At 40.1% G+C, this 23,167-nt stretch overlaps 1 protein-coding gene across 1 annotated transcript in view; it reads right to left on the bottom strand.

Annotated features, from left to right (window-relative positions):
• Positions 1-23,167, bottom strand: part of LOC122814886 (zinc finger protein 260-like) — a 153,479-nt gene that overhangs the window by 84,311 nt on the left and 46,001 nt on the right. The window lies entirely within an intron of this gene.

Here is a 23,167-nt window from a genome sequence, read left to right as displayed (position 1 = left end):
TATTATGGGAGAAGTTATAGCCTTTCATCAAGGATGCATGACAGTAGCAGGAGATTGGAATGATACAGGAAATAAGGAACAGGACTGGGAAGAGTGAGGACGCCATAGAATACTGGCTGAGGACATATAATTAGAATATACACGCATGTATCTGTGCTTACTGATGAAATGAAAATAAGGCAAAAAGATGAGGAATACACACATTTTTTGGTGAAATATGGTTCTTGGGTAAGATTAGAGAGATTAAAAGAATACGGTGGCATGGTCCGATCTATGAAAACACAAAGTGATAGTGAAAGATGATGCACCCATACCAGTTACATTTTCTAATCAAATGCTAAACATTGGCATTCACCAATCTTCTTTCTGAAAAGGACAGATTAAACATTAACTGGGATGTTATTTCATTTGAGCGAAGGCAGTAAAGACCTTGAAAAACTTAGATAATTGTAAAATTAATTTAAGAAATATCACAAAGAAAAAAATGAGTTATTCCATAATTGCCATAGTAGGTATCTAGCGTACTTAGAAAAGTAAGGGATTTACAGAAGTAAAAATGAAAGTGTATAGAGAAATCTCACCTTTGACCATTGTGTTGAATCAGTGGTTACAAAATGTTTTTTTACCTGCCACAGCCAACTGCAAAAGGTATTTTGTCTAGATGCAAGGAGGTTTTTACTCCTCTACATTCCATATTGGAGATCAAATCTACTATCAAATACAATGCCCCCTTTTGGGATTCATCTTACTAAGCCTTTTAAGCAACCTGAAAGACCTTAAAGGTTCCTACCTAAAAAGATAAAAAGATTAAAAGACAGGAGCTACCAGGAGAGGCTAGAAGCACTGTCCCTTAATTCAGTGTTCTATAGATTCCTTGGGTCTATACTAGAACATTGAAAGTTTAATGGTTCAAATCACTAAAGGTCGACCTTTAATGATCGAACCATTAAAATTTCAAATGTTCGGAAGAAATAAATAAAAAAAAAAAAAGAAAATCTAAAGGGTGTAGGCACGGGTGGCAAGCCACCCTGCACCCCCCACGTGGGGGGCTGTGCCCCCTATACCCCCTGCTACTACTCTGAGACCGCACTACATTGACGTAAATGGAAATCTCCCCTTAAGAAGATTTCTGTTTACCCGTTCGACGTTCTGCACTTTCGCTATTCTCGTGTCGACAATGTCGGATTCGACAGTGTCGGCTTTCAAGAATATAATAGGTAACCAGATTCCTTCAGGGCAATATGTGCCTTGCCTTTCAGGTCAATATGGATCCAGTACTCCAAGGCCTCTTATATCCCCACAATTCAAATAGCTCCACTAACAATGAAACCAGGAATTTACATCTGCTTCAGCAAATAAACAAAACTGGGTGGAGAGACCAATTTGTCATGCAGAACTTAACTCCACTTCTGCAACAAACGTCTACCCAAATTAAACGATGCAACCCACTATCTTCCTTCCTTTGCAACTCTTTGTGGCTTCTTTCACGTTTCCTCAGGTCTTCACAAATCATTCTGCTTTTATCTTTCTTTTGTTTTTAACTCTTTCTTTGTGGCTTCTTTCATGTCTCCTCAGGTCTTTACAAATCATTCTGCTTTTATCTTTCTTTTGTTTTTCCCATTGCTTGGGATGACATGGTCAACAGACCACGATGCTTTGCCACAGATGGCCTGCACCTGTCGCCCCTGGGATTCCGGATACTGGCTAAGTCTCTTGCTGCCCTATAGTGCCTTTTTTAGGCAAGGTTCAAATAACAAATTCACCAGCATAACAGGAACAGGCAAGCAAAAACTGAGGGTAATGCTACTAGATCTCAAAATGCACTCACTCGAGGCACTCCTTAAAATAGAGAACATCGATATCTGTGCAGTGACTGAGACCTGGTTCAAGGGTCCAGAGAGCACCCCTGCACAACCAGGCTATAACGCATACCACACTTTCGGCCATGTAACTTGGACCGGAACACCAAAGGTAGTGTCCATATTCATTAAGTATATCCACACCTCCAGGCTAGTTGCTCAGCACAATGCATCCGAGGTTATCCAAGTGCAACTAATTCTGGGCAAAACTGCAATCCAAATTGTAGCTTGCTACAGATCCCCCACCATGCCCCAGGATTCCCACTCCTCTTTTCTTGATGTAGTGGAAAATATTAGGGTTCAACTAAACACCCTAATAATGGGCGACTTCAACTACCCCATCATTAACTGGGAAAACTACTCGTGTACCAACTCCTTAACTCAACGCTTTCTGGAATTCATAAACTCCAATGCCCTGGATCAACTTATCCACACCCCACCAGGGGCAACAATATCCTAGACCTAGTCATTACTAACATGAGTGACCGGTGTTCCACACCTGAAGTCAACTCCTCGTAGGTCCGATCCGACCATAAGCTAATCACCACTGATATCCACATCCCGCCCCCACCACCCATTAAGGAAACCACAGTAAAAAATTTCTCCAAAGCCAATTTCATGCTTCTTAAGACAAAAGTGGTGAACTTCATGACACCCATGTAAATGGACAACACAGTTACAACTGCTGAATCCTACACAAATGCACTCTATAAGCACTTACACGAGTGCATGGATCGTGCTATCCCAAACAGAACCAAGATGCTATCCTCCAAAAAAAGGAAGCCATTCTGGTTGTCCCCTGCCATAAACAAACCGTACAACAGAAGGAAGAAACTTTTGCAAAAGACAGTAAAATCCCATGAGTGGAGGAGCTCCCTGGTCAGCCTCAGTAAGAAGCTCTTATAAGATCCTCCAAAGCTAGCTACAAAAACAAAATCGCCACCAATTCCAAGGACAACCACAAAGCATTCTATAGCTATGTCAAGAATCTCAATGGTTACAAATAATATAATAACTTGGGATACACTCAAGGCTTTTTTGTATGGTAAGATTATAGGATGGTTTAAAAATAAAACAAAGGAATGGGAGTCTGAATTGCAGAACATACAAAAACGAATAACAAAAATAAATACAAGTTCTTATGATGTAATAGATTCTCAGGAAAAAAAAAGAAATTATAGATTTAAATAATAAATACAATGAATTCCTCACTCATAAAACAAATCTAGCGTTGGAAAAACTAAAATTTACTTCAATGTCAACTTCTCCAAAACACTTACATAATCTAGCAATGAGAATTAAAAAGCAGAACTTAGAAAATAACATCATAAATATAATACATGAAGGAAAAGGGAAAAAAAAGGTATCTGATGTGAATGATATTCTTGAAGCTTTTAAGTTCTATTATGCTAAGCGTTATGGAAATAATGATAATAATATTTTATTTTCAGATCAGAAATTTAATAGTTCCTTAATAAAAAAACTACCTGATCAATTTTTATTTTCAGATCAGAAATTTAATAGTTCCTTAATAAAAAAACTACCTGATCAATTAAAAGTAGAAATGGACAAGCATATCTTCATAAAAGAAATAAAAGATATAATTAAAGTAAGTAAAAACAACAAATCACCAGGAATGGATGGAATAATAATGGAATTATATAAAATTTTTCCAAATTCAGCAATTTCTCTACTTCATAACATGCTAAATGATATTCAAACTCAAATGATTACCCCACCATCTTGGAAATATTCACTAGTTACCCCTATAAAAAAAGATAAAAGTGATCCATCCCAATGTAGTTCATATAGACCTATCTTCCTGCTTAATAGTGATTATAAAATTTTTATGTCTATCTTAGTAAATAGAATTAAGAAATCCCTGACTAAAGTCATAAATGAAGACCAAACAGGCTTTATATTTGGAAGACACACATATGACAATATTCAGAGAATTTTAACCATTATAGAAGCTTTGAACAGAGACAATTCAGAAGCTCTTATAATCACATTAGATATAGAGAAAGCATTTGATTCGGTAAACTGGAAGTATCTATTTAAAATTTTGGAACTTTTTGAATTCCCATTAAACTTTATAAATTTAATAAAGAATATATATAAAGATAACCTAGCTTATGTAAAATTAGGCCCATTTACCTCGGAAGCTTTCAAAATAACTAAAGGCTCTAAGCAAGGTTGCCCTATGTCTCCCATACTGTTTGCCCTGGCGATAGAATTATTTGCCTGCAATAAATGATCTAAAAATAGAAGGAATTAACTTTTACAATAAATTTAATTCTAAAATCATGTTATTTGCTGACGATATATTGCTGACTTTAAGACCGAATGAAGAGTCCATGCAAGAATTAGAGAAACAAGTAGAAGATTTTTTTCCATTTCAGGTCTTTGTTTCAATAAATCCAAATCAAAACATATACTTCTAAATAAAATAGATGACTTGCATCTGAATAAATATCAAATAATTGGAGAAAAGGTTTCTTCACTAGAATATCTAGGAATTCTTATATCTGAGAACATAGATACTACCATGACCTTAAATTATAATAAAATCCAAAATTTAATTCAAAAACAAGTTAATAGCTGGAATAAATTAATGTTAAACTTGGAAGATAGGTTACAGTTAATAAAAATGATATTACTACCACAAATAAACTATATAGCATTAGCAATCCCTATTTTACCAGATAAAAAAGTTATAAAGACAATACAGAAACTTTTAATGGATTTTCTTTGGTATCCAAAAAAGAATAGAATTGCATGCTCACATCATATTAGACCCTGGGACTTGGGAGGAATTAAATTTCCAGACATAGAAATGTATATTAAAGCTTCCATCATTAAACTTATACTAAATTGGGTAAATCCAAATTATTCATCCGCATGGAAAATTTCACATTTAACTTTCTTCTTAAATGAAAACAAAATATTAAAAAATATGGATTTGGAGAATTATAACAACATATTTTGGCATGTTCTATGTCATAGCTTACAAAATAAAACAACAAAGCCCACTAATTTATCATATCTGAATAATATTTATAATCTATTTAAAAAATTTATAATTACAAATCCAGATATAAAATTATGGTTCGATCTCTTAATACCATTTAAAACATCAAATAATTTTAAAGAAAAAATCCAAGAAAAAATACTCATTAATTGGGAATCCAAAAACTTTATTTACTGGTTTCAATGCTTAAATAATCACAGTACTTTAAACACCCAACAAGTAATAAATGAGTTTAGTATATCTGAAATAGACAGAACAGAACTTCAAAAAATACTACAATATGCAAGTGATATATGTAGAATTATTAATGGTTCAAGCTTTAATACTATACCTAAGTTCATAAAATATATGCAAGAATCGATTTATGGAAATCATAATAAGCTAATTTCTATATCTAAATTATACAAAATTTTAATAGTGTATAAAACCAAAATAGGTCAAAATGTTGTGAACATTTTAACAAAGGACTTGACAATAAATCTATCATCTGAAGGTATAAATGACCTTTTGTTGTCAGTTAAGCTAACATCAAACTTCCAGATATGGAAAATCTTCACATGGAAATTTTTACATAGAGCCTTTTATACACCATATAAAATAGCCAAATTTGACCCTACCCAAAAGCACACATGCTGGAGATGCACTGTAAACTGTAAGGCAGATTGGATACATTAAAAAATTCTGGGAAGATATTAATAGATTTCTTCAAGCCATTTATAATGATAAATTTGTTCTAACAAAATCTTTAATTTTTTTGAATGTAGATGACTCAGTAACTATGAGTAAAAGTGATCAATATCTTTTATGGTCTATTCTGGCTGTAGCCAGAAAATGTATAACAAGAAAATGGAAATCCACTGTTCCTCCAAGTTATGAAGACTTCGTATCTCCATTAAAGGAATCTGCACAGAAAGAAATAAAAGTCAAAGAAGAAAGCATTTTTCCCAGACGTTGGACAGACAATCCTTGGAATAAAATCTTAATACTTATAGACACACTACAAAAGGACAGAATTTCTTCTACATGAAATTGAAATGTCATAAACTAAGATGAACTTATGTGAATATATGCCAGTAAAGGTTATACTAGTTCTATGAGATTATTCCTCTTTATAACCTTATTGGTTAATCCTTTTCATTGGACCACCTGTAAATATTGTGCATATTATTATAGTTATTAACTATTTTCTTTTATTTTGAATTGTAATTTAAAATTTACTGTATCATAATTTGTCTACAAACAAAAAAAATAAAAATTATTTAGCAAAAAAAGGAATCTCAATGGCAACACCCAGATCTGCTCTGAGTTACAGCACAAAGGCACGAAAATTACAGAACCAACTGATATTGCCAACATCCTGGCAGATAGGTTCAGTGCTAACTTTACCCACCTCTCACCCTCTAAAGGGCCCGTATCTATACAGGAAGAATGTAGAGTCCCTGTAATCACAACTATGCAGGTAAAAGCTGCACTCTCTAAAGCCAAAAACACAGCATCCATGGGACCGGACTACATCCCAGGCTGCGTTTTACATGAACTTCAGAATGAACTGGCTCCCCACTTAAGCACCATGTTCAATAATAGCCTCGCATCGTGGTGCACAGCAACAGTTATCCCACTCCACAAAGGAGGAGCCACTACTGATCCCGGGAACTATCGACCTATTAGCCTGACGAGCCTGGTCTGCAAGGCCATGGAACGTGTCATCATGGAACTCATAAACAAAGACATTGGTAACCTCCAAATTCTGGATCCCACCCAGTTTGGGTTTGTGAAAGGCAGATCATGCCTCCTGAACCTGATCGACTTCTTTGAGGCAGTCACCAAAGCCGTAGATGAGAGTAAGGTGGTTCACACTGCCTATCTTGACCTCACCAAGGCTTTCAACACCATCCCCCATTCTGGAATTATAGCTAAACTCACTAAACTAGGTATAAATCCCTACGTCACAAGATGGGTTGCCAACTGGCTCACTGACAGAACCCACACTGTAAAAGTTGCAGACTCCAAATCTGACCTCAAAGCAGTGACAAGTGGAGTACCACAGGGTTCCGTCCTGGGACCTCTCCTGTTTGGTAGCTACTTTTCTGAAGAACAGGCTAACACAGAAGGCCTCTCGCTAACGAAGTTCACAGATGACTGCAAACTAGGAGCCATAGTCAAGTCCCCAAATGATGTGGACATCCGACAGAACGGCTTCGCTGAGATAGATGCCTGGTGTCAGAGCCATGGCCTCAAGCTCAATGCCAAAAAGTGCAATGTCATCCCCTTTGGTAAAAACTCTGTACCCGTGAACTACCACATAGGCAGCAATCTACTTAACACCTAATGCATGATAAGAGACCTTGGGACCCAGGTGGACAGTAGTCTATCCTTTGATAATCCTTTGATAATCACATTGCTACAGTAGTCAGGAAATCCTTCTACATGGCACACCTCATCACAAAAGGGTTCTCATCCAGGAAAAAAAGAGGTCATTGTTCTCCTCTACTCGACACTCATTAGACCCATTATAGAGTACAACGCCCCTTTTGGAATGTACCTCACAAGACATCTGCAGTAGCTGGAAAGGCCACTGAAGTACCTCACAAAGAGGATTACTGGCCTCAAATAAATGCCCTACACTGACTGCCTCAAAAAACTCCAGCTTTACTCCATAGCATATCGCCTACTCCGAGGTGATCTTTGCCTAACATATAAAGGTATGTCAAACCCAGAGCTGTTGGACATGCTACACCTAAAGAAATGTCTCTGAGCTACACGCTCTAGGGACCTAAACATTGTCACCACAATAAACAGGACATGCTGGAGGGATAAATTCCTGTCCCAGAGACTTCCCATACTCTGGAACAGGCTACCCATCTATGTCAAGCAAAGTTCTTCATTAGCACTCTTCAAGAAAAATATTGATGAGTGGATGGGAAACAGGAAATACACCCCGGGGATCACTTCTGTGTCTCTGCTCGACAGTGGCACAGGAAATGCTGGACATGTACCACACTGAAAGAAAAATATCTGGAGAAGATGGAGGAAAGATAAACCTAGTAAAAGAAAAGAAAATGGAGATTAGTAAATAGAGAACCCCATGGGGGAAATGGGAAATGCCGCGGGTGGCGTAAGCCAGGGAACCTTGTTGGCTAGGCTTACGTAAGCTCTTGGGCCGATAGCCTAGTACCTACCTATGAACCTATTTCCCCCGTAAAAGTCTTTCAGCTTTTCCCTGTTAGGAGTCACCACAGTGGAATTCCCATCTGCTAACGACTGGGAGTGGATTTCTACGATGCCGAGTTGCCAGCCCGACGCCCAACCTTCAAAGAAGACACGCCCATTCACGCATGCACCTATCTGCATGTCTTTAAAGTCACTCGACCAAGGGGAGGACATGCAGACTCCACACAGAAGGCGCTCCAGCCGAGAATCGAACGGGAGAACCTCTTGCTGTGAGGCGACAACACTAACCGCTGCCCCACCGCGGCATTTCCCATTTCCCCCATGGGGTTCTCTATTTACTCCTCTCCATTTTCTTTTCTTTCACTCAGTTTATCTTTCCTCCGTCTTCTCCAGACATTTTTCTTTCAGTGTGGTACATGTCCAGCATTCATTTTGTGTTAATTCAAATTCCTGTATTAATTCTTCCAGGGTCTTAAATATCATTTGTCCTCCCACTTTCCTTTTATCTCCTTTCCTTTCCATTTTTTCTTGTTCCTCTCCAGTTTTTCACAAGTAGTCCTTCCTGTAAGTATGACCTGCTTCTGCTGCATGTGTTACCTTCCCCTTCTAGTTCAGTTTGTATCACCACTCTCTGTCCTCAGTGTTTCTCTGTCTACACCATTTTTTTCCTAAATTCCCTTTGTATCTTGCTCAGTTCTCCTTCTATCTCCTGCTCATCATGTCTCCCTTTGCACACATCATCCTATGGTTTTCCCCTAACTGCTTTGTTGATTCCAACCCTCCCGTGCTATTCCAATTCTATTGTGTCTGTAGTTTCCTCCCCCACTGTCTCCTCCAACAGTTTTTGTAACTTACTTCCTTTCCTGATCTTTCTACTTACAGTCTTGCCTATCTCCATCCCAAACCCTCCCCTTGTTCCCTCTCTGCCCTTATTGTCACTGATATCATAGCCTCTCAAGTATTTTTAGCTCCTCCACTCTTTTTAGAGAGTTTCCTCTTTCCTCTAGTATCCAGTGAAGTCTACTGGCTTGAAACAAAAAGTCTCTAGTAAATCTGCTCTCTCTCTTTTCAGAGTGACTTTCTCTCCATATACCCTCCCACTCTCCATATTTCATGTAACTTTCTAATTCCCTTTTCACGTTTATGCAGTGCTCTCCTTTGCCAAAGAGCTTGTCTTTCTTGGAACCTAGTTTGACACTCTGATGATTTCCCCTCCATGCATTTTCACTGGATTCCATTATTCAAAGAATCGACTGTAAAAGTCCAACATATCCTTGTTTGGGGTAAACAGGTTCCCTGCTGCTCATCTCCTACAGTTTATTATTCATCTCCAGTCCCACTTCTGTGCATCCTTTCTGTCAAAATATGCAGATCACTTCTGGAAAGGGTGGTCCATGCCCTCTTACATTTGTGTATTTCTCCCTTGGGGTACTGTGGGATTATGATCGTCTCTCCCTCTTTTACCTTTAATTTGGTCTACAACCCCTGCATCCTATTCCTTCTGTGTTTACTGTTTTCCTTTTGATCAGGTACAAAGCCCCTCCCTTGTGTTCCAGGTTACAATTTCTTTTGGTGTTCATTTCCTTCTGTTCCCTTCAGTTTTGTTTCCCCAGCTTCATGAATGGCTATCCTCTCCTGGGTTTCCCCTATCAAGCTGCACATTCAGTCCTTTGATCTTCATCTGTGCCCTGTCCCCAACAGAGCTGTATTTGTTGCCTTCCAGCATGTGATAGAGTATCGCTGTACACATATCATTCATCTTTGCCCCCCCCACTTTTCCTTTGTCCCCGTCTTCCTTGCATTCACCTCTTCCTGACTGCCTTCTTTAATTTGCTCCTTTTTTAACTTTTAAATAGTTACTGCTCATTTACTTTTCATTGAGCAGATTGTTGTGACAGCTTCATGCACTCCACTTTAATCTGCTGTAATACTCTGCAAACATATGTACAACTGGTGTTTCTGTAATTACTTTTTACCACTTTAATCTGCTCTAATACTCTGCAGACATATGTACAACTGGTGTTTCTGTAATTACTTTTTACCACTTTAATCTGCTCTAATACTCTGCAGACATATGTACAACTGGTGTTTCTGTAATTACTTTTTACCACTTTAATCTGCTCTAATAGTCTGCAGTCATATGTACAACTGGTGTTTCTGTAATTACTTTTTACCACTTTAATCTGCTCTAATAGTCTGCAGTCATATGTACAACTGGTGTTTCTGTAATTACTTTTTACCACTTTAATCTGCTCTAATAGTCTGCAGTCATATGTACAACTGGTGTTTCTGTAATTACTTTTTACCCCTTTAATCTGCTCTAGTAGTCTGCAGTCATATGTACAACTGGTGTTTCTGTAATTACTTTTTACCACTTTAATCTGCTCTAATAGTCTGCAGTCATATGTACAACTGGTGTTTCTGTAATTACTTGTTACCCCTTTAATCTGCTCTAATAGTCTGCAGACATATGTACAACTGGTGTTTCTGTAATTACTTTTTACCACTTTAATCTGCTCTAATACTCTGCAGACATATGTACAACTGGTGTTTCTGTAATTACTTTTTACCACTTTAATCTGCTCTAATAGTCTGCAGTCATATGTACAACTGGTGTTTCTGTAATTACTTTTTACCACTTTAATCTGCTCTAATACTCTGCAGACATATGTACAACTGGTGTTTCTGTAATTACTTTTTACCACTTTAATCTGCTCTAATACTCTGCAGTCATATGTACAACTGGTGTTTCTGTAATTACTTTTACCACTTTAATCTGCTCTAATACTCTGCAGACATATGTACAACTGGTGTTTCTGTAATTACTTTTTACCACTTTAATCTGCTCTAATACTCTGCAGTCATATGTACAACTGGTGTTTCTGTAATTACTTTTTACCACTTTAATCTGCTCTAATAGTCTGCAGTCATATGTACAACTGGTGTTTCTGTAATTACTTTTTACCACTTTAATCTGCTCTAATAGTCTGCAGTCATATGTACAACTGGTGTTTCTGTAATTACTTTTTACCACTTTAATCTGCTCTAATAGTCTGCAGTCATATGTACAACTGGTGTTTCTGTAATTACTTTTTATCACTTTAATCTGCTCTAATACTCTGCAGTCATATGTACAACTGGTGTTTCTGTAATTACTTTTTACCACTTTAATCTGCTCTAATACTCTGCAGACATATGTACAACTGGTGTTTCTGTAATTACTTTTTACCACTTTAATCTGCTCTAATACTCTGCAGTCATATGTACAACTGGTGTTTCTGTAATTACTTTTTACCACTTTAATCTGCTCTAATACTCTGCAGTCATATGTACAACTGGTGTTTCTGTAATTACTTTTTACCACTTTAATCTGCTCTAATACTCTGCAGACATATGTACAACTGGTGTTTCTGTAATTACTTTTTACCACTTTAATTTGCTCTAATACTCTGCAGACATATGTACAACTGGTGTTTCTGTAATTACTTTTTACCACTTTAATCTGCTCTAATACTCTGCAGACATATGTACAACTGGTGTTTCTGTAATTACTTTTTACCACTTTAATCTGCTCTAATACTCTGCAGACATATGTACAACTGGTGTTTCTGTAATTACTTTTTACCGCTTTAATTTGCTCTAATACTCTGCAGACATATGTACAACTGGTGTTTCTGTAATTACTTTTTACCACTTTAATCTGCTCTAATACTCTGCAGACATATGTACAACTGGTGTTTCTGTAATTACTTTTTACCACTTTAATCTGCTCTAATACTCTGCAGACATATGTACAACTGGTGTTTCTGTAATTACTTTTTACCACTTTAATTTGCTCTAATACTCTGCAGTCATATGTACAACTGGTGTTTCTGTAATCACCTTTTATGTGCTTCCTCCACTTTTCATTTAGTTATCACAGCACTTCTACTCACTACTTCAGAGAGAAAGCTGACTTTTACATGAAAATACACACCTTATAAAAGGTGGTGCATTATAAGAAAGACCATGCAATCACAATATCTCTAATTGTGCCTCTCACTTTACCTTGTACCTTTCTCTTACAATCTTGGTCAGGAAGGTTCAGCCTGTAAAACAGTTTGCTACTATTTGTATTTAAATATAAATATATGTGTACAAACTTACTATTGGAAGGCAGTGCATTAAAATACCTCTTACCTTTGAATACTGCCCCATTTTCACAGAAATCACTAGTCCTTTTCAGTCTCACTCACTCGCTGTTTTTGTCATCTCACTTTCATGACTTCAGTCCCTCAGCTCCTTTGATATGCAGCCATGACACAAGGCCTGCACACCATGGAATTTATGAAGTACATCCACTCATTTTTCCATTACTGTGTCTACTATCCCTTCTCTGATCTCTCCCTTTTTAACCAGGCTGTCCAGTTACTGATGGCTTCCTTCTACTTGGCCTCCACCTGTGGTCAGACTTTCCTGCTAATGTTCCATTTCACTTTTCTTCCTTCTCTTTGACCACTCCAGCCTAAGGCCTAAATGGGCCCAGCACTGACCTTCTGAATCCACTGAGGTTTCAGTTGTACCATCGCCTCTTTAATGGTATGTTGTTCTTTTGATTCTTGGATCTCTATCCCCGTTTCTGCTGTACTTGTTCTTGGACTTCCCATATTAGCTGGATTTTTGCTTTGACAAGCTTCTTATTGTATCTTTTTTAGTCCACTTCCCTCATGTTTCCTTTGTTTACTCTGTTCTTGCCTCCATTTTCGTAGTCTGCTAGAGTCTTGTTCACATCACTCTGCTTACCTGTCTTGGCAACAGCACTTTATGCACCTGTTTTTTACTTATTTTTTAGTCATTTTATGCACCTGTTTTTTACTTCTTTTTTAGTCACTTTATGCAGCTGTTTTTTACTTCTTTTTTAGTACATTTTGCCACAGATGGGTCTACTTCAGATGTCCTCCATGACCTTTGTAATTGCACCTCCTGAATCACTCTTCCATGTCTCTCCTGTATGACCTTTGTAATCCTACCATCTCTCTGTCCCTTCACAAGTTTGTCTGCCAGTCCATTTCTAGTGGGATACTTGAATTTTATTTCTTTATTTCTGTTGCTTCAGCTTCCACTGAGCACAATTTTCTTTAACAAAACTTGAGCTTCCATACTACAGTTGAGATGGCAGGGTATTTGATGAAGGAATTACCTGTGCTATCATAGGAAGTTACTAGGCTAATGGCCCCAGGGTCCTTACAAGCCTAGCAAAGTTCTACCCTTATTTCCATGGTCAGCACCTATTCCCCCATCCAAGAGGGACACAGGTGGAACTCCTGAGGTGAATTTACAGTTACCCATCCAATCGTCTAGACTGCATTTGAAGAGAGCCAATGAGGTGCTCTGTTTGACATGAAGTTGGAGTCCATTCCAAAGGTGTGGTAACCTCTGGGAGACAAATCTGTCCCTCCAGCAGGTTCTTCCAATGTCACATACCAGGTTACAGTCTTTAGAGCAAGTAACCCATGTACCATTTCATTTGCGGAATATGCAGCATTTCCAATAAAGCAGGGTCAGAGATTGCCTTATATGCAAGGCAGACATCGCCTCCAAGTAGTCTGTATGAAACAGAATAAAGTGAAAGTGATTTCAGATGATCCACATAGGACAGATGCTGAAGACATTGAATTTTCCTTGTGAGGAACCTCTGTGGTCTCACCAATTGCTGCAGGTGCTTGTAAAGGTACATACTAAAAGGGGCTCTGTACTCAATTATTGGTTTGATGACGAAAGAGTACAAAGAGGTTATAACTTTCTTCTGGAAGCAATACCCTTACTTATGAGATGAGCAATACAGAATGCCCTTCTTACCACTGTGGAGACATGCTGATCAAAGGTAAGGTTGCTGTTAACCTGAGTGCCCAGGTCTCTCAACACTGAGTGCATACTTAGGATATTGCTACTGATGTGGTAGTTAGCAGGAACATTACTCTTACCAAAAGGGATTATAATACATTTTTTTGCAATGAGTTTAAGGCCAAGACTTTGGCACCAGTCAGGTGTTTGTGTAAGATGTTAACATCGTTTGGAGATTTTAAGACCATTCCCAGTTTGCAGGCATCAGAAAACCTTGTCAGCCACAGACCTTTAGTTTTAGCTTTCACTACAGAGAAAAAGATTCCAACCACAAGAGGTCCCAGGACTGATCCCTATGGAACGCCATAGGTTACAGGTCTTCTGTTGGAGGTGGCTTCCCCTATTTTGACTACACATGTTCTATCAGTGAGCCAGTCAGCAATCCATCTAATGATACAAGGGTTGATATCTAGCTGAATGAGTTTGTCAATGATGCCTGAATGGGGGATAACACCAAAAGCTTTGGTTAAGTCTAAGTAGACCGTATGCACAGATTTCCCCTCATCCAGGGCCTTGGTGACTATCTCGAAGAAGTCCACCAGGTTTAAGAGGCATGATCTCCCTTTATCAAATCCAAAATGAGTAGGGTCAAGTGTCTGTAGATTACCTATATCTTTGTTAACAAGGTCCATGATGATTAGCTCCACGGCCTTGCAGATAAGGCTAGTCAGGCTAAAAGGTCTATAGTTCCCAGGGTTAGTGGAAGCACCACCTTTGTGCAAGGGAGTAACAATGGGCATTTTCTATTCAGCTGGGACGAAGCTATTGCTTAGACTATGATTGAAAAGAGTACACAATGGTGTTGCTAATTCTTGTTGGAACCCATGTAAAACACAGCCTGGGATGTTATCAGGTCCTGTAGATGCTGTGTTTTTGGCTTTAGAGAGGGCATTTATGACCTGCTCTTTAGAGATACAAGGTAGGAGACAGGTGGTAGAATTGTCACGGGGTACGTGTGGGGGGGGGGGTGAAGTTTTCACAAAACCTGTCAGCCAACAGGTTAGCTATGTCCACAGGCTCAGTATATGTGCTATTATTAACTACAAGTTCAGCACAAATCTGGGCCTTTCCTTTTAGGTTACGGATGTAACTAAAGAACGCCTTATGGTTGTCCTTAGTTGAGGAAGCTAATTTGGATTCGTAGTTTGCTTTGGAGGACTTCACAAGAAGTCTTATTTGCTTGTTTAAGCTGAGAAGGGAGTGTTTCCAGTGTAGGGCTCGCCCCCTCCCTCTTACTCTTAGACAGCAATTTCTTCCTCTTATTGTAAAGCATGTTAATGGCAATTGTCCACCAGACAGGTTTGCTCTTCCTTGAGGAGCTTGTTTTGGTCCTATCAGATACAGGCAAGTCAGTGCATTTACACAAGTGGTTGTATAAAGCACTGGTGTAGAACTTGGCATAGTTGCCACTTCCATCTGAGGGGGAAGGTGCAGTGAAGTTATCTATACAATCCTGTAAGAGGTTATAATCTGCTTTGGAGAAGTTTTTTAGTTTAGTTGCTGCTGGTGGGGGATGGGGTGGGTCAGGTGTGACAGTTACATCGAATGAGACTAATTTGTGGTTAGATCTCACCAGGGAAGACCTCACAGGGTGGGTGCTGCAGTGGTTCCCCCATATTAATGAAGTTGAGGAACCTGTGGGCAAGTAAGTTTGAGCACGAGTAATTTACCAGTCAACAGATGAGTAGTTAAAGTTGCCCAAAACCATGGTGTTAGGATGTATCTTGATAGACTCAAGTAGATCTAAATAGGCAGAGTGGTTGTCCGGACTTGATTAGATGTTTTACCAACAGTTAACTGCACCTGAAGTATCTCCAGGGAATCGTAGTATTTACCCAAACTGGAGGTGTGTTTATCTTTAATGAATATTGACACACACCCTCCTTTAGTTTTTATGCTTACAGTTTGTGGTCTAAACATGTGGAAGGAGATGTAACCCAGTATGCCTGGGGTGCTCTCCACAGCCTTGAACCAGGTCTCTGTGACTGCACAAATGTCTGCGTCTTCGAAGGTGAGGATCGCTTCCAGTTAGTGCAGTTTCATGTTAAGCCTCCTAGCATTTAGCAGCATAACCTTGAGGTTGTTTTTAGATGGAGTTTTTACATCGGGAATTTTGTCCTTGAGGCACTGCTTAAAAAAGGCACTATGGGGGTGGCAAGAGCCTTAACCAATAGCCGAAATCCCAGGGATGACAAATGAAGACTATCTCTGGCAAAGCATCGAGGTCTGTCGATCATGTCATCCATGCTGAGAGATAATGGATCCCCTTAGAATGCCACCAGAAACTAAGCCAATTACTGAAGTCAATCATTTTCTGTTTGTAGTGAGGCATCACCCTAGTTGAAGGTAAAATGCTGCTTAAGGCTGTGGACATGTATACCTGAGAGACATAGTCCAAGAACTCAGTCATGTCTCTCTTCATAAAGTATAGAGAGGTACATCTCAAGTCATTAACGCCAACATGAACTATGACGGAGTCATGACAGTACCTGTTGTTGACAGACTTGACTACATGTGTGATATGATGGATCCTGGCACCTGACCGACAGCTAACTGTGACCTTTTCCTTATCCAGCCTGATGAAAGGGACATCTGTGTATCTCACAATGGAATCACATATGACTAATATGTTTGGTTTTGTGTTTTGCCTTAAGGGCTTGACAGGTGAGACAGTGGTGCATGAGCTATTATGTGTACTGTGTTCTGCAGAGGAAGTATTATGTGTAGTGTGCTTGTGTTTGCGTTTGGGAGGTCTCTAGTGTTTATATATGTTTATGTTGAGGACCTTTGCATATTTAGGTAGGTGTGATGCGGGTTTGGGTGGAGTAGGAGGTGAGGCGTGCATGCTGACAACCTGTTCATTGTCATACGTACTGACTGATGTGTGAGAGAGCATGGATTCAAGGTTCTTAATATAGGTGCATCTCTCACATGTTGACTTCATGTGGACTAGAAGTAGAGGGTTGTCAGTGTACATAAGGCAGTTGCTACACTGCCTCAGGATGCCCATGTCAACCAAACTGGCTGCAGAAACTGTGGGAAAATGTCCATCCATAGTGTTAGGTAAATTTTAGCTCCAATTAGTCAAACTGCCCTTTTCTTAGTTTGATGCAGTGAAACACACTAGTAAAGGCCATCAGTTTAAGGGTATCTGGCTTGGTTGGGTTTCTTAAGTTTATAGCTGTGTGGGCATCTTCGTGTGTGTGGTGTGTGTGTGTCTCATATGTCCTCCTCTTGTACCTCCAATTCTACCTACTCTGTAGATTCTTTCTATTACAGCTTCTTCTAATTTGGGTTAGTGAAATCATGTTTTCGGCTATTCCAGCAGTAATAATTTCCAGTTTTTTATCCAGGACTTGCTTTCCTATCCCAATTATCCTTATGTTATCTCTCCTAGAGTCTAGACCCATTTTCTAAATCATCCAGCTTTCCTGTTTGCCACTGTAGCTTTTTGCTACTTCTGTCAACTTTCTACCATGTCCCTGCATCTCTGATCACAAGTGCTGTTCTGTTCTCTTCCAAAATCTGGATTATTTCTTTTAGTTTATTCACTTCTTTTTGCTGGTTGCATAATTGTTTCCTCATTACGCCTACATCATCAGCGACTTGACATCAGATTTTGGAACAGTTTAAAACATTGTTCTTTCAGTGGAGCCACTTTAAACTCTGCCAGCAGTTTATCAATTTTCTCCTGGTCCTCCACTCTGTTTTTATTTATTTACTTATTTATTTACCTGGAACTGTTTGCTTGATTACTTTTTCTTGAATTTCTTTTCCTTGTCCCTTTGTCCAGTGCTCTGAGCTTAAATAGCCATCTCACTTGGGGTCTGTGCTACACTCCATAGAACTCACACATTTTACCATAGATGCAGAGTTTCACATTTGCAGGACATCAGCTTCTTTCCCTTATGTTTAATGGACACCTTGCAGACAGATTCTGTTCTTCAGATATGGCTACATGGAGAATACTCTTCAGACTAGTCTTCCTGCTCAAAAAGGCCAGAAATTCACATCCATTGAATGAAAGGGACCATGACATACACCTGAGACAGCTGTCCTATATTAGCCACCGAGGAGAGTTGCCTCTCTCTTGTTCACCTTTAAATGTTGACTTTTGTTTGCTTATTACTAATAAAGCATTCTCTACTATACTCATATACAATTACTAGCATTTTTTTCTGAATAGCTCGAAGTCCAATCACTAAACAAAATACCTTTAAAGGGCATGCACCCATTACAAACCCTAGGATGGCCTTCAGTGCCATGGTGGCATATTCACATTGACTTCTGAGAGCCTACAAAGACATGGCATTTTTGATGGTAATACCTGCACATTTCAAAAGGCTAGAGGCTGCCTACACATACTTGGCCAGCACTAAAGATACAGTCTCAATACTTAAGGGCATTACATGCAAGGCAAGGAATGCCTGAGCAAACAGTAAGCAAGTTACATCAGAAGACATATACATGTGCCCCCCACCACCACTGAGCAGGTTACATCTGTGCCCCATCACCACTGAGCATGTTACATCTGTACCCCACCACCATGTTATATTTGTGCCCCACCATTGAGGATGTTACATCTATGCCCCACTACCATCATGTTACATCTGTGCCCCACCATCATATTCTATTTGTGCCATACCACCATCATGTTATACCTGTGCACTACCATCATGTTATATCTGTGCCCCACCACCAGAGCATTTTATATCTGTGCCCCACCACCACCATGTTATCTCTGTGCCCCACCACCATGTTATCTCTGTGCCCCACCACCATCAGGTTACATCTGTACCTCACCACCATCATGCTACATCTATGCCCCACCACCATGTTATATCTGTGCCCCACCATCATCTGTGCCCCATCATCATGTTATAGCTGTGTCCCACCACCATGTTAATTCTGTGCCCCACCACCATCGAGCATGTTACATCTATCCCTCACCACCATCGAGCATGTTACATCTGTGCCGCACCATGTTATATATGTGCCCCACCACCACTTTACATCTGTGCCCCACCATCATGTTACATCTGTGCCCCACTATCATGTTAAATCTGTGCCCCACTATCATGTCATATCTGTGCCCCACCATCGAGCAGGTTACATCTGTGCCCCACCACCATGTCATACCTGTGCACTACCATCATGTTATATCTGTGCCCTACCACCGAGCATGTTATATCTGTGCCCCATCACCACCATGTTACATCTGTGTCCCACAACCATCGAGCGTATTGCACCTGTGCTGCACCACCATCATGTTACACCTGTGCCCCACCACCATCAAGCATGTTACATCTGTGCCCCACCACCATCTGTGCCCCACTAGCATCATGTTACATCTATGCCCCACCATGTTAATTCTGTGCCGCACCATCGAGCATGTTACATCTGTGCTCCACCACCATGTTACATCTGTGCCCCACCATACTACATCTGTGCCCCACCATCGAGCATGTTACATCTGTGCCCCACCAACACCATGATACATCTGTGCCCCACCACCATGTTACATCTGTCCCCACCATCATATCTATGCCCCACCACCATATTACATCTGTGCCCCACCATGTTACATCTGTGCCCCACCATCATGTTACATCTGTGCATCACCACCATGTTATAGCTGTGCCCCACCACAATGTTACATCTGTGCCCCACAATCATGTTATATCTGTGCCCCACCACCATGTTACATCTGTGCCCCACCACCATGTTACATCTGTGCCCCATATCCATGTTATATCTGTGCCCCATCTCCATGTTATATCTGTGCCCCACCATCATGTAACATCTGTGCCCCACCACCATGTTATATCTGTGCCCCACCACCATTGAGCATGTTACATCTGTGCCCCACCACTATCGTTATATCTGTGCCCCATCACAAAGCATGTTACATCTGTGCCCCACCACCATGTTATATCTGTGCCCCACCACCATGAGCATGTTACATTTGTGCTCCACAACCATGTTATATCTGTGCCCCACCATCATGTTATACCTGTGCACTACCATCATGTTATATCAGTGCCCCACCATCATGTTACATCTGTGCCCCACTACAATCATGTTACATCTGTGCCCCAATACCATCATGTTACATCTGTCCCCCACCACATCTATGCCCCACCATGTTACATCTGTGCCCCACCACCATGTTACATCTGTGCCCTATCATCATGTTACATCTGTGCATCACTATGTTATAGCTGTGCCCCATATGTTACATATGTGCCCCACCATGTTATATACGTGCCCCACCATCATGTTACATCTGTGCCCCACCACCATCGAGCATGTTACATCTGTGCCCCACCAGCATTGAGCATGTTACATCTGTGTCCCACCACCATCATGCTATATATGTGCCCCTTCACCGCCATGTTATATCTGTGCCCCACCATCGAGCATGTTACTTCTGTGCCCCATCATGCTATATCTGTGCCCCACCACCATGCTGTATCTATGCCCCACCACCATGTTGTATCTGTACCCCACCACCAAGCATATCTGTGCCCCAGTACCATCATGTTACATCTGTGCCCCAGTACCCTCATGTTACATCTGTACCTCACCACCATCAAACATGTTACATCTGTGCCCCACCACCAAGGCATCAATGGGCTGCCTGAAGGACTTGAACAAATGTTTACCAGTCATGAGCGCAGACAACTGCTTGCAACACAAAACTAAATATTGTTTATGGCTTCAGTAATGAAATTCATGCAGCAAAAGTTGTACCTCCTGTGCTGAACATGCACAGATGTCTGGATAAAGATTAGATTAGCTCAAACCTACTTCAGAAGATAAACACACATTAACCAGTTTTATGATATGAATTAGAGGCCTCTGCAAAGTTTTAACACAGGACAACATCTGGTGAAAAGTCACAGAATTGACAAACAGCTAATGGCCCAAATTGTGTGTAGAACAGGACCATTGATGTGGGCAGAACAGGGTGCTTGATGTATATCACTATTACTGGACATACACATAATATGTAGAACAGGGCCATTGATGTACACCAGTGATATTGGACATGCATGTAATATGTGCAGAATGGGGCCCTTGATGTGCCCCCTGATAATAGACATACATGGAATATAAGCAGAACAGAGCACTTGATGTACACTACTGACTATATGGAACATGTGCCGAACAGGGCCCTTATTGTACGCCACTGACAACAGACATATGTAGAATTTATGAAAAACATGGCCCTTATTGTACACGGCTGACACTGGTCAAACATGGAACTTATGCAGAACAGGGCTCTTGATGCACACCACTGACATTGGACATACAGGAACATGTGCAGAACAAGGCCCATGATGTAAACAACTGGCACTGGATACGCAAGTAACATGAGGACAGCACACAGCCCAAATACAACATCCCCACCAGCCTACAGGTCTAGAACATGCTGCAAGGCAGTTGAATTTCAAAGAAATTCATTTTGAGGTCTGTGAACATTGCTGTTACCAAAGTAAGCCAAGTGCATGTATACTTCTACACCACATGTAGCTCTACAACCATCCTACTTCTCTAATCGAACAATGTGCTTATAGTTATACCCCAGCACCTCCCTGTGTAACTCTAGCACCTGTGCTTATCCAGTGGCACCATGTGCCCATAGTTCTGTATCATAACCACATGCGTGCTTATCCAATGACACCATGTGCTCATAGTTCTGTATTATAACCACCTGTGTGCTTATCCAATGACAACATGTGCTTACAATTCTGTATCATAACCACCTGTATGCTTATCCAGTGACATCATGTGCCCATAGTTCTGTATCATAACCACCTGCATGCTTATCCAAAGACAAGATATACTCATAGTTCTGTATCATAACCACCTGTGTGCTTATCCAAAGACACAATGTGCTTGTATTTCTGTATCATAACCACCTGTGTGATTATCCAATGATACCATGTGCTCATAGTTCTGTATCATAACCTCCTGTGTGTTTATCCAGTGACACCCTGTGCTTATAGTTCTGTATCATAACCACCTGACTGTTTTTATTCAATGACACCCTGTGCCCATAGTTCTGTATCATAACCACCTGTGTGCTTATCCAAAGACACCATCTGCCCATAGTTCTGTATCATAACAACCTGTGTGATTATCCACTGATACTATGTGCTCATAGTTCTGTATCATAACCATCTGTGTGTTTTTATCCAATGACACCATGTGCCCACAGTTCTGTATCATAACCACCTGTGTGTTTTTATCCAATGACATCATGTGCTCATAGTTCTGTATCATAACCACCTGTGTGCTTATCCAAAGACACCGTCTGCCTATAGTTCTGTATTATAACCACCTGTGTGCTTATCCAGTGACACCATGTGCTTATAGTTCTATATCATAACCACCTGTGTGATTATCCAATGATACCATGTGCTCATAGTTCTGTATCATAACCACCTGTGTGTTTTTATCCAGTGACACCATGTGCCCATAGTTCTGTATCACAACCACCTGTGTGCTTATCCAGTGACACTATGTGCTTACAGTTCTGTATCACAACCACCTATGTGCTTATCCAGTAATATCATGTGCCCATAGTTCTGTACCATAACCACCTGTGTGCTTATCCAAAGACACCATCTGCCCATAGTTCTGTATCATAACCACCTGTGTGCTTATCCAGTGACACCATGTGCTCATAGTTCTTTATCATAACCACCTGTGTGCTTATCCAGTGACACCATGTGCTCATAGTTCTTTATCATAACCACCTGTGTGCTTATCCAGTGACACCATGTGCTTATAGTTCTATATCATAACCACCTGTGTGCTTAACCAATGACACCATGTGCCCATTGTTCTCTATCATAACGACCTGTCTGCTTATCCAGTGACATCGTGCCCCAGTTCTGTATCATAACCACCTGTGTGCTTATTCGATGACAAGTGCTCATAGTTCTGTATCATAACCACCTGTGTGCTTATCCAATGACACCCTGTGCTTATAGTTCTGTATCATAACCACATGTGTGCTTATCCAGTGACACCATGTGCTTATATAGTTCTTCAATCATACCACCACCTGTGATTATATCCAACAAATGCTCATAGTTCTGTATCATAACCACCTGTGTGCTTATCCAGTGACACCATGTGCTTATAGTTCTATATCATAACCACCTGTGTGCTTATCCAGTGACACCATGTGCTCATAGTTCTATATCATAAC

The sequence above is a fragment of the Protopterus annectens genome, chromosome 11.part0 (assembly GCF_019279795.1).
Source record: "Protopterus annectens isolate FY-2018-M chromosome 11.part0, PAN1.0, whole genome shotgun sequence".
In the NCBI taxonomy this organism is placed as follows: Eukaryota; Metazoa; Chordata; order Ceratodontiformes; family Protopteridae; genus Protopterus; species Protopterus annectens.
The sequence above is the reverse complement of the archived record's forward strand: the minus strand, read 5'-3'. Positions and strand labels throughout refer to the sequence as shown.